Below are 14418 nucleotides of genomic sequence, written 5' to 3' on the forward strand. Positions count from 1 at the left end.
GCAGAATGTCTAATTTTAAAGTATTCAAATGTATACAAATCTTTTGAAAATAGCAGTTCTACAAGCTCACAATGCGACGCAATGTTTGTAGATCGGTTATTTTCAAATTGCCCAAATGTATACACTATAGGGCTGATGTGGTTACTGTATGTTTTCTTTTGTAATAATGATCCAAATCTTCAAAGTAACTAGTAAAGTTTTCAAATAAATGTAGTGGAGTAGAGATGTACTGGAGTAAAGAAAATTTGGATCTGAAATTGTAAAGACTCAAGTACAAATACCTCAAAATTGTACTTAAGTAGGCCTACAGTAAATGTGCTTTATAGCCTACTACCACCAAGGGCCAGCCTTCATAACAAATCGGAATAATCAAATTATTATTGTCTTGAATATAGGCTACTTCAGCAACAGACAGATATACAGACAGACAGGCAGGCAGACAGACAGGCAAGCAGGCAGGCAGACAGACAGACAGGCAGGCAGACAGACAGACAGACAGACAGACAGACAGCTGACCAGTACAACCACAGTCTGATATTGTTGTACTGGGAGCTGACCAGGACAACCACAGTCTGATACTGTTGTACTGGGAGTTGACCAGTACAACCACAGTCTGATACGGTTGTACTGGGAGCTGACCAGGACAACCACAGTCTGATACTGTTGTACTGGGAGCTGACCAGTACAACCACAGTCTGATACTGTTGTACTGGGAGCTGACCAGTACAATCACAGTCTGATACTGGGAGCTGACCAGTACAATCACAGTCTAATACTGGGAGCTGGGAGTTCAGACTGGATTAGAATGAGTTCTTATACATTCCAGAGACGTGATAATGAATACGAAAGCGTTCACAGAAGTTCCTTTCCCAGCCTGCATGTGTGACTTGACTTGAAGGCCAGACTATTACTTTGGATGAAGCTGTTTGCACTCAGCGGGAGGATTCATATTAATGTTTGATTCTCTGGCTGGGAGACATACTGAGTTAATCCATTAAAACCGGGAAAGAATCTGTGTCTTTTTAGATAATTTCTTTTACTCAAATATTTGCATCTGGGGTTCCCTGGCTGGAACAAAATATTTTGAGATGGGGGGACGGCGACCAAATTTTTTGACCAAAAAAAAGGTCTGAGAACCGCTTACATAGCAAGTAGCAACATATATTTTGTTGCATTCATTCATTCATTCATTCATTCATTCATACAACTGATTTAGAAGACATTTAGAAGACACAGCCTCAGGTCTTAATGGTTTAATCCAACAACCAGGAGGTCAGATGGATCTCATTTCTACTTCCTACGACCTTGTCCGGTACAGACGGCTTCATGAAGTTTTAAATAATTCATTCCTATCAGTGGGAGATTTAAAACGTTCTTTTCAACCCGAAAACCGTAAACCGGATGCACGATGCAAAAAAATCACGGCACTCCATCATTAAAAATGGTATACCGTTTTTCAGTACAAAGACCACTTTTGGAACTTGCCCTCTCTCGGAAAAGGGGTGCTACAAAGTGGCAATTGCTGAATGTTCTATTGGGTGTAGCAAAAGTATCAATATATCTTGCAAGGTGAAACAAGATACAAAGAGCAGTGATTCAAGATGCATGAGTGTATTTAATTCACTGGTAAGGGCAAGAGGGTTTGGGCTGATTTTACATTCCCGAAAGCAATGAAAAGCCTGGATGTTTTGGCTCAACAGTGTGTTTGGCTCAACAGTGTTTTGTGATTAGCAAAGAGTTCACAGGTTGGCTGATGAGAGCGTTGGACACAGGTGTGTACAGTAAGTGGGACTGCAGTGTGGTGGAAATGAATGTGGGAGTGGTAGTAGAAACGGCATTGTATTTACAACAATACACAGGTTACCACGTTTATGACTGAGGCCGATATAAATAAATAAAAACGCCTTCTAAATCCTGACCTGAAGTTTTCCGAAAAATGTAATGGAAAAATTACAAAACAATGTATGATGCTATATACTGTATTATGGGTTATAAGTTGCGGTGGTGTGAGCACGGTTGAGAAACTTGAGACTCCAGCGAGGTCTTGAGTGCTTAAGCGATACGTATACAAGTGCGTTATACGTTCACACAATCGTTGACATCACATTGTCTGAATGAGTCCATGTCTGGTCTGGGGCTGAAGTGTTGAAAACACCATGCACGCAGGGATAAATACAGTGTTGTTGTACCAGAGAGCTGCTGGTTGACTCAGAACAATGGACCATTGTTGTTCTATTCCACGCCACATGCTCCTGAGAGGAGAACAATCCAATTACACCTCTCTCTCTCTCTCTCTCTCTCTCTCTCTCTCTCTCTCTCCCCCCCCCACCCCACCCACACACACGCACAAACAAACAAACAAACAAACACATGTGCATAAACAAGCATACACACGCACACATGATTCGGTGCTGGCTGTCAGTAGCGGTATAACAACAACAGAGCAGCATGATAGAGGAATAATGAGCTCATTATGTCAAGTCGGCTTCAGTTACATAAAACAGGGACGTGTTAACAAGCTGCTTACTGTAACATCTCCCATACAGTGGAACACTGTTGGTATATGGTATTTACTGTAGTATACATGTGTTGAAAAGCTCTGAGTCTCAGCTGAATGAAGGCATGTTTAGTCTCTATGGCAACACCTGGAGGAATATACACGCACGTCGCACACATGCACAGCGCTGCAGCCGTGTGTGTGTGTGTGTGTGTGTGTGTGTGTGTGTGTGTGTGTGTGTATGCGTGCGTGCGTGTTGCTCTGTGAGAGAGGAATAAGATGAGGACAAAGGTGTTATTGTCTGACACAGGAGAATAGGTAGCGTGTGTGCTTTCGTGCACACCTGCATGCCATTAAACTCGATGGTTGTTTGAGGAGACTTTATGGACTTGATTTCATTGCCGTAGTAATCATTGTTCAATCAATCATTCTTTCAAATGTCATGTGCATTCTATTGTAAATAATTGTCCCATTACTTTTGAATACGTATTAGCTCGAGACCAAAAAGAGACCCCAGGACGGTGGAAATAGCAGATCTACAAGGTCACAATGCGCCGCAATGCAACCCTATGTGACCCCCATGTGACCCGTTGCGTCTCATTTTTATTATTATTTTTTATTTTTTTAGAAATCCTTGAATTTGTTCCTGATCTATGAAGTTAATTGAAAATGTTTTGAAATAATAATAATGAAAACCAACTTAAAAAAAACAAACGTATGATTGACTTGTGACCCATGAAAATGTGTGCGCGACCCTCAAATGGGTCCTGACACACTGTTTGGGACTCAGTGTTCTATAACAGTGGTTCCCATTTCTTTTTTTTGCCTGTGACCCAAAAGAGAACATTAGACGTTTGCCGGGACGGGACCCAAACTAGTGAAAATAGCAGATCTACAAGTTCACAACGTGTCACAGAGGGGGTCTTTATCACCCCAAAGGGGCTTTATTTCTCAATGATGACCTTGTTGCACGGCTACTTAATAAATACAATAATACAATTGACACAAAATGTGATGATAATAATAAAGAATAATGGATTGCATTTTTATAGCACTTTTCTATGCACTACTTTACAATGGTCCATTCATTCATACATCGGGAGGTGAAGCGGCGAACAGTCAACACCAGTGTCCTCACTTCCCACATACCAATGGAGGCTGGAGAATCATCTCACTAGGACCTAGTGAGAGCCTTCAGGACCACGGACAGAGAATCATCTCACTAGGACCTAGTGAGATGATTCTCTGTTCTCTGTTACCTAGTGACTAGGTAACAGAGAATCATCTCACTAGGACCTAGTGAGATGATTCTCTGTTCTCTGTTACCTAGTGACTAGGTAACAGAGAATCATCTCACTAGGACCTAGTGAGATGATTCTCTGTTCTCTGTTACCTAGTGACTAGGTAACAGAGAATCATCTCACTAGGACCTATAGATGATTCTCTGTAACATACCTAGTGACTAGGTAACATAGATTTTTGAAGATATATTTTTTGTTGATTCTCTTTGAGATGATTCTCTGTAACATACCTAGTGACTAGGTAACATAGATTTTTGAAGATATATTTTTTGTGGCTTTCGCCTTTATTTTATTTTTTATAGAGGGATTGGTATACAGTAGGCTGACAGGAAATGGGGAGAGAGAGATGGGGGGAGGGTGACACACAGTAAAGGCCGACGGGATCGGGAGTCGAACCCGCGGCACACTGCCAGACTGGATTACCAGCCAAGGTGCCCAGACGGCTACGCCAGCCGGCCCGGGCCTAACTAAGACACATCTAACCAGAACATGCCTTCAGGAACATAATGGACAGAGAGAGCATCGTCTCACTATGGAAGGCAGTGTTCAGGACCATGGACAGAGACTCATCTGAGACTCATACTCTACAGCCCAGAGGAAAACGTGACAGAACATGACTCGCTCACTGTATAAAGAAATGAAGAAAAACCATAGCTATAGCACTGACGAAGGTCTTAGGACCGAAAGGTCCTCTCCTCTCCTCTCCTCTCCTCTCCTCTCCTCTCCTCTCCTCTCCTCTCCTCTCCTCTCCTCTCCTCTCCTCTCCTCTCCTCCTCAGTGCACTGACAGTGCAGTGTAGCCGGAGGAGTCCTTATCAGGCAGCTCAGACCCTACTTTGACTGTCTGTGACTTTCACACTTCAATTCTGTAATTTTCCGCAAGCTTAGTGCATTTACACACATTCTCTCTCTCTCTCTCTCTCTCTCTCTCTCTCTCTCTCTCTCTCGTCTCTCGCACACACATGCACGCACAAGCGTGCACACGTACATCTGTACTTGCAATGTAGCATGGGTATTTATTTTCACTACGTACATCATGTGTGTGTGCGTGCGCATGCATCTTGAGTTATCCTCAGTATTGCAATGCACTGCTAAACAATACTAAACAGTATTCTGGCGAGCTAATGGGGGTACATATCTTTGGTCCAACGTATTGACAGTCTGACACCACTATACCCCAAACCCTAAACTAACCCTAACCGCACGCCACGGCCACAGGTGAGTCTTAACCGGATATTGGATATTGCCGTAAAGTAAAACAAAGTAAAGCTCAAACTCAAAACTCGACTTTAGTGAAAACGAATACTCACGTAATGAAAACTCAAATTGTATTCCTGATTGGTATACTTAATATCATCCCGTATATAGTTCAGTCAGCGGAGACGGGATCCTGGGTTTCAGACAGGAATCTGAAGTCAGAAAGCCGTCGCCCATAAGGATATCATCAAGGATTAAAGGATTGATGCCTCTGCAGGATTTGCAAAGGCATTCATCTCCTTTCGTGTCAAATGTTCTTAACCCATTTTAGGCGGGAACCCCTTTTGGTGTTAGCCAAAAGGGTAACAGCAGATCTTAGCAGATCTACAATCTACTTGTAGATCTGCTATTTTTGATAAATCGTGAAAATGCGGCACAAATCTTTGAATATATATATTCTTTCAGAGCGAACGTTTTTAACTCAAATCTTTGCTTCTGGGGGGGGGGGGGGGGGTTCCTGGAACAACATATTTTCAGATGGAGGTCGGTGGATTGCATATCATCTTTGGGGTCCTTGACATGAAATATTGAGCACCACTGATATTGTGATGTCACTGACGTGGTGTATTTCAGATTGATTGCCTTCGTTGACCCCACAGGGACTCCTGGCACCATGAGACATGCAGCGCATGCAGTATCACAGTTATACAACACATGCAGGTGCAGAAGAATTACATCGCAAATAAAGACACATGCAGTCAATCAAATAGGAACGAAGTAGACATTCGTCATCGACCGATACTGGTTGGTTGGTTAGTGTAGGTAGGTAGCAATAGGAAGGTAGGTATAGTTAGGTAGGTAGGTACAGTAGGTATACAGTAGGTAGGTATCAAGTTCAAGTGCGCTGCCTATCACACTAAACCCAAGCGTTTAGGTTTTAAACAGTTTTAAACACATAATTTGTAACACTTTTTAAACGTGTCACAGTGTTTAGATTATAAACAGAAGAACATGTTTAATCCCTGTAACACTTTTTAAACACATAAACGTGTTTAGTTTTTACAATCAAAGTCAGTCATATAGGTGTTTAGAATTTGAACACTAGGTGTTCTCGTGAGGTGTTTGAGTGAACTCGTGTTCTACTGTATTGTATGAATATTAATAAACACTTGGCGTTTTATTATTAAACACATGGTGTTTAGGTTTAAACGCGTCACATGTTCCAGGGATTTACAGTGAGTGTTGCGACAGCTGCATATACGTGCATGTGATAATAAAATAAGTTGAACCTTGGACTGACTTACACAGATAAAGTGAACAGCGGAAGTCCCACTTATGTATGCCTCCCATCACACCAGAATATACTCCATCCATCCTATACTGTGGGAAATGGGGCTCAGACCAACATAGTGTGCGTGCGTGCGTGCCTGCGTGCGTGTGTGCCCACAAAATGACTCGCAACTCAATTCATTACAATAATACATTGTATAGTATAGTAAAATATAATAATAATGGTAATAATAATAATAATAATAATAATAAAACCCTCTGATGCCCAAAAAAACAATTGATACTGAAAATGTCTGTGATCAAATATAAATTGTCTGTGATGGATGGAAAGACCTCACATATAAGAGCTTTATGCCAACAGCAACAAAATGTCATTTTCTATCGTAATGGATTCATATACTGTGATTATGAGGCTTTATAAAACGTCCTTGATGAAATCTGAAGCGGCATTTCTGGCCAAACAAACCTGATCGTCGTCGCAAACATATGGAGATGAGCTCATTGAATCATGAACCTACATCAATACATTCTGTGTTCACAGTCTGTGATGTGCGTGTGCACGCACTCACACACACACACACACTGTCTGTGAGCCTGAGCTGGAAGTAAACCCATTAATAATTCTGTCAGATCATGAGGGAGAAATATACACGCATACGTAAACATATGCACACACATACATGCACGAATGCACGCACACACATACGCACGCGCACGCACACACACACACACACACACACACACACACACACACACACACACACACCCACACACACACACACACACACTAAAGAAACTAAACTAACTATAACAATAAAAGTATAGTACAGTTCAGACGGGTCAGATTTCTTTACTCTGTGTGTGTGTGTGTGTGTGTGTGTGTGTGTGTGTGTGTGTGTGTGGGGGGGGGGGGGGGGTGCGCGTGCATGTTTGTTTGCTTAAGTTTGCTTGTTTTACTTATTTATGTATTCATGCATTCATTCTTAAGCATTCAAAGGTTCTTAAATAAAATGTATAAGGCTTACAACGTGTCAGATGGTGACGTGCTGTGATCTGAAAGTGCTTCATTCATAATTCACCTTTTCCCTAGAAATGTGTTTGAAATGTACTGGAGTGAAAGTCCTACAAGTATCCAAACATACTCCAAATTCAATTTGATAAAGAACGGTCTAAACGATCAGATCAAAGGCCTGGCTATGGTGTATATAATATAAGTACCCACATTTACATCTGATGGGGTTAAAATAAACTGTCTCCCTTTCTTTGGGCCCTGGTCATGGAATGACCTGCAGACCAGACTCAAAATTGGCCTTGAAAATTCCCCTGAGAAGTTTCAAAAGGATCGCCTCAGATGTACACTCCAACGCCTCAGATGTACACTCCAACGCCTCAGATGTACACTCCAACGCCTCAGATGTACACTCCAACGCCTCAGATGTACACTCCAACGCCTCAGATGTACACTCCAACGCCTCAGATGTACACTCCAACGCCTCAGATGTACACTCCAACACTTGACCATGTTCGTACACCTTTGTTTAGGCCTTCATATTATTTCTGTACATATTGTATAGCCTACATTGTGTATCTGCTCTATGGACAGCTTTGCGGCCATGTCACTTAAAGTGTATCACTTTGGAGATGTTTGTATTGTATTTTAATTGTATAGATACTTTGAGGTGTATATCATATGTATTATTGTCTGTTTGTTTTGTTTTTAATCATCATGTATGACGTTGAAGTGTCATTTTATTTCTGCATCACGCCTAAATGGGTTAAAGTAAAGGTTAAATAAAATAAAATAATAACAAATACTCAAGTAAAGAACAGATACCATACTCAAAACGTTTTACTCAAGTAGATGTACTTATTGTTACTGTGTCCACCATAGTCGTAATAATAATTGCTTCCTGCATTTGGGAGCGTTTTTACGACCGCAGGATGTGGGTGAAAGTCCGAGGAAAGCGTCCCACTTCGCCAGACTAATAAAGTTAATGATGGATCTTGGGTCTTTCGAGGCTGATTTGAAAGCCTGTCATGGGATACTTTAGAACATTAACCCATTCTGACCTGAGATCAGATTCTAAAAATGTCTTCTTCATCCTGACAGTTTTCATTCTGACCTGAGATCAGATTAAAAAAAAATGTCTTCTACATCCTGACAGTTTTCTGAAAAAGCTATATGTTTCTGTGTCAGTGGTTCTTCGGTTTTTCAAAAATAGCAGACCTACAAGCTCGTAGCGCGCCACTCGGTGGCGCGCTATTAGCTTGTAGATCTGCTATTTTTCAATAGCTATAAGGCATGACATAATGCTAACACCAAAAGGCGTTCCGGCCCAAAATGGGTTAACTGACTAACATGTTGCTCCAGCTCAAAGATCAGTTGGAGGAATATATAGGGGCAGCGCGGCATTCTGCACCAACGCTCAGACCAGTAGAGACGCTTCTTTCAAATCGTTCCCGCGGTGAGTATAGACTATATACTGTATATACTAGTGTATGTTGCATGCATGTTATATATATTTCATCACAGGGCATTATAGTCTGTCTGGCACGGAATGTGATGTGTGATGACTGTATATAAGAGCGACCCTCACTTCACACTTCAAGTGTGATTTTTTTGACAATATTTATCCGTGGAACCAAGTCGAACAGAAATGTAATGCCTCAATTCCAATTGCTTGGCAGGGAGGGGATCCCCAGTTCAAATACGTTTATTTGAGGGGATCCCCAGTTCAAATCCGTTTATTTGAGGTGTTCCCCAGTTCAAATACGTATATTTGGGGCGGTCCCCAGTTCAAACTTTTGGGGGTTTGCGGCCCCGATAAGATTGAGAAACCACTGTGTTGAAACGCAATGCATGCATCATGCTACAGTTTCTGCATCGATCAGTTCTAGACCTTGACAAAACAATCAGGTTTGAGCAAGCACTCAGACTATAAATGCATTACGTTAACTATAGGAGTCCAACAGTTCATAGAATTCACATTTCAGTTCGATGTGATATAGAGGTGTCACTGTTTGGGCTGTTGCAAAGAAAATATGGTCAGACTGCAGGAGTCGTGAATAGTATTGTCCAGCATACGCAAACTGCCTCAGCAAATGCAACGCCATTGCATCTCTTTAAGAGGAACTGCTGAGGTTCTATATGGTCACTAAGTTACCCTTCAAGACCTTTCAGACCTGAAAAGGTCTTCTAAATTATTGACAGTTTACTTTAAAAACGAAAAAGTGTTTCATATCAAGGACCCACAAATGTATATTTATAGGTCTATATATTTGCACCCCATCTCAAAATATATCATTCCACGGCCCCTCGGAAGCAAAGATTTGACTTAAAGGTGTTTGTTAGCGCCCTCGGTTTATGAATGAAATAGAACTTGAATGGTCTCAACGGGTGTTGTTTATTCTTCAGGTACAGTTGAAGGTTGTTGAACACCGTGAAAACTATAAAACAGAATAAATACTTTAAGAGTCATATAGAACATTTCATAGCTTTCAATAAAATCAGTGCATTTGGGTTAATCACTTTTGTACAAGTCAACAATAAAAATACTTAATTTATAGTTGATCCTAATCAGTGATTCAATAAACAACCAAGCAGAACATGACGCAAAGGCACCACAAACAAAATAAACCAAACAAACAAATCAAAAGGTAAGTCTGTACCTCACTCCGCTAACTGAGGGGCTAAGGGTTGAATCGAATGCCACCTTGAACTTCATAACAATCTTGGGATAATACTTGGCACAGGACACAGCAAAGGCAGGCACTGTAAACAATATAAACGGCTTTACATTAATACTGAATCTACAAAAACTATATACTGAATCTACAAACCATGTCAACAATGTCAGATCAACTGGGTTAAACATGAAGTTGCAAACAAACAAGTCTCCTACCATGTGGCTCTGCTGCTTCCACATGCTGTGTCTCACTCTGACTGAGTGTCTCTGAGGTGAGTGAAGCCAGCATGCTTCAGATATATATATACACCAACAGGAAGTTTCACAATAAAATTACCTAGGGTCTACAGGAAGTGTCAAAACAAGACAACACAAATAAACAAAGAAAAATAACAAACTTCAAAGTAAAGACATTACTGAAGTTAAATGAACCAACTGACACCGGCAGTTACACTCCCACCAATCAGGTTATACCAAAACAAACATAACATGATTTAAAACCCATAGTTCCCCAGAGTCAAAAGATGAGGAAGGATCTTACATTAATAAACAATATTATAATCTTGTCAGTCTTTCAGGTGGGTGGTTTTCTTCTTGCCAAGGAGCCAAAGTTAATGCTGTAGTTAGCCGAAATATGTCTGTAATGGCAGGGACTGGACTTAAGGGTTTGTTGCTCATAGACAGTTGGGTTTTCCTGGGATTGGGGAGGACCGGGGCATGTGGCTTCAAACGGAACAGGAGGGATAATGGTGAGGCTCTTCATCTTAGCCGGTGGGAGAGCAGGATGGCTCCCCTCATCAATGGCTCCCGATCTCCAAGGCTCTCTGGCCGATTCAGTTTCTTTTCTCACTGGTTTCTTCTTATGCTCTAGTTTATGTTTAACAATGAGGGCAGCTCTACCCACAAAACTACTGCTCATGGCCAACTCCTCAGGGGTGCCCAAGTCACTCTCCTGCTCTTTTGACTGCTGTGAGCTGTCCTTTAACTTCTCTACATTCAATGTCTGCCTGTCGCTGAGAAGCTGCACAGAGTTAACATCCTGCGATACATAGCAGTTTTCATGTCTCCCTTCACCAATGTCTGGTTCCAACACCATCACCACATTGGCAGATGGAGTTGGCATTTCTCTTACTGGGATTTGGTTTACCCACCTTCGGTTCTCCTGATCAGTAGGGTTATCTGTGGGAGTTGACTCTGCTGCCATTTCTCCCACTGTCACAATTTCTCCCACAATCTCCTGACCTTTTGGGTTATGTGTGGAAGTGGACTCCTTTGCCCTCTCTCCCACCATCACAACGTCTCTCACAATCTCCAAACCTCCAGGGTCATGCGTGGAACTGTTTGTATCCAAAGTGACTGCTGTATTAATGGGCGTTTGGGAAGTTGTTGGCTTTGGGTTTGAATTAGGGTGGGGGCGTAATGTGGTGTTAGTAGGAGCAGAGGGTGGGTTGTTGCAGTGCTCGGAAGCACCTTCGAAATGTTTGTAAACTCGAAGCCGTGCTGCTGCCATTTTGATGTCTTTTTGCGCTTTAAGTTGCTGTAGTTTTGTCTCTACCTCTTGGATCTCCTGTAGTGCCATGGCCGCTTCCTGTGTGGCGGCGAGATCCGCTTCTGCGTCTGCTCTTTTGGATGAAGTGTTGGATTGATGGCTGGAGATGGAGTTCGAGTTGTCGCTGCTTAATATGGAAGGGGTCTTGGGATGGGTTCCACGGGACTGCACACGGTCTTTGTCTGCTGTGTCAGAGGCAACAGTTTCTGTGTTCGTGTGTCCGAAAATTGAGCCATGATCTTCTTTATTCAAGGTCATCCTGACTGTGAATTTAGCGACCGGTTCGTTGAAAGGTTGATCAATGGGTTTTAAATGTTTCTCCACAATTTCGGATATGTCTGAGGTAATAGTACCACAGACGTCCATTTTCGTCACAATATCAGGAGTGGGGGTGCCGTTGCGTTGAATTGATTTATAGCATTCATAAATTGCAGTGTGTTGGGTTTGAATAGTCTTTTTTATCTCCCCGAGATCCTCCCCTGAACAAAATGTTTTTAACTCCGTTCGAATGGTTTTGGCAGATTGCGCCCAGGTTTTATATGCTTTGGTAAATGCCTGTTCGTATTTCCTTATATTTTCATCATGCATTATTTTACCCTTTTCTGTAAATGTTTTTTGTCGAGTGCTTGATTTTGCCAGTGGTGCACTTTCCTCTCCAGGTTCATGCGTGGAAGTGGACTCCTCTGCCACCGTCTCAATTTCTCCCACTGGTCTCCTTCCAACCGTGGTTACCAGGCATTTGTCCACCAACTCACACCACTCTGTGGTCAGGATGATAGAGGCTTCCATTTTCTTAAAAATTATTTCAGGAGTAGCAGTGCAGTTACGTTGAATGGATTCATAAATCTCACTTGTTGCATTATGTTTGTTCAGAATATCATGTTTCATCTTATAAAGTTCCTCTTCTGAGCAAAGTGTCCTTAAGGCTCTTTTAACTTCTATTGCTGTTTGCGTCCAGGTTCTATAGGCCTTAGTGAATGCCTTTTCAAGTGTTTTTACTTCCTTCTGTATTTTAGCTGCGGTCTCTTCAGAACTCATCAGCTGCTGCATATTGGCTGCCATCTTATCTGGGCTTGACATTTGTTTGGTTATATGGCGTTTGCTCACTTATACTTTGGGTTTTAGTCTGGGTTTTTCAATAACTTTACGAAGCCCCACAGACTACCACTTAAACCCCCAAAGTAATTTTATCAAACGAAGAACTAACCGAACAAATAATTGTAAGTTATACAAATGTCCACTTTAAGTTTCACTTAAATATCTAAATGCAGCATGAATAATTCTGAGTTTGACATTAAGTATGTTAGACCTGTGCAACACAGCCTTCAAATCGCTTCATATCAGAAAATGCTTCTTTTGTCCCTTTTTTTGTTTCCTTTATCCATTTTATAATTTTTTGTTTCCTTTTTTAATTTTATAATTTTTTGTTTCCTTTGCCGGGTTTGCAACTTAATGTCCTTTCTTCAGTCCAAGAGGAGAAGGAGGCTACCTGTTAGAAGTCCTCTCTCACTGCATAGGTTACTGTGGTGTGACAATGACAAACTTGTGGCTGTAGGCTGGTGACTTGAAGAAGCACTGGGTGGCTGTAGGTGAGATGGGTCGACGTTGAGTTGCTTCAGGGTTGAGTTTTCACTGATTTAGCGCCCTCGGTTTATGAATGAAATAGAACTTGAATGGTCTCAACGGGTGTTGTTTATTCTTCAGGTACAGTTGAAGGTTGTTGAACACCGTGAAAACTATAAAACAGAATAAATACTTTAAGAGTCATATAGAACATTTCATAGCTTTCAATAAAATCAGTGCATTTGGGTTAATCACTTTTGTACAAGTCAACAATAAAAATACTTAATTTATAGTTGATCCTAATCAGTGATTCAATAAACAACCAAGCAGAACATGACGCAAAGGCACCACAAACAAAATAAACCAAACAAACAAATCAAAAGGTAAGTCTGTACCTCACTCCGCTAACTGAGGGGCTAAGGGTTGAATCGAATGCCACCTTGAACTTCATAACAATCTTGGGATAATACTTGGCACAGGACACAGCAAAGGCAGGCACTGTAAACAATATAAACGGCTTTACATTAATACTGAATCTACAAAAACTATATACTGAATCTACAAACCATGTCAACAATGTCAGATCAACTGGGTTAAACATGAAGTTGCAAACAAACAAGTCTCCTACCATGTGGCTCTGCTGCTTCCACATGCTGTGTCTCACTCTGACTGAGTGTCTCTGAGGTGAGTGAAGCCAGCATGCTTCAGATATATATATACACCAACAGGAAGTTTCACAATAAAAGTACCTAGGGTCTACAGGAAGTGTCAAAACAAGACAACACAAATAAACAAAGAAAAATAACAAACTTCAAAGTAAAGACATTACTGAAGTTAAATGAACCAACTGACACCGGCAGTTACAGTGTTCAAAGAATATATTCTAGACAAGTAGAGGGATCTTTCAAATCATTCCACGGTAAGTATAGACTACTGTATAAATATATATATATATTCTATTAAAATGTTCTCACTTTTTCAATATATAGTAGATCTACAAGCATATGTGTGTGGCACAGATGCTTTGCCGATTTTAATGTCTTAAAAAGCTTCCGGATTGGGAATAACTAATCTATGCCTTTAGAGGGACGCTAACCCCCGCCAACGCCCGGCCCCATGACGTCATGTGTGTTGCCAAATAATTCTATGGACTTTTTATTTCCGTACAAACTTTCAGGCCAATACTATAGTCAATGGCAAAATGGCGTCACATGGCGTAACCCTGCATGACTTCATCATCATCATACATGTAGACCTACATGATGCCCTCACTTCACATGAGTGTGATTTCCTATTATTTTAGAGGAGGAGTGATCCATCAGTTAGTATCGTTGCC

Source organism: Protomyctophum bolini, assembly GCF_963924005.1.
Source record: "Protomyctophum bolini genome assembly, chromosome: 13".
Classification (NCBI taxonomy): domain Eukaryota; kingdom Metazoa; phylum Chordata; class Actinopteri; order Myctophiformes; family Myctophidae; genus Protomyctophum; species Protomyctophum bolini.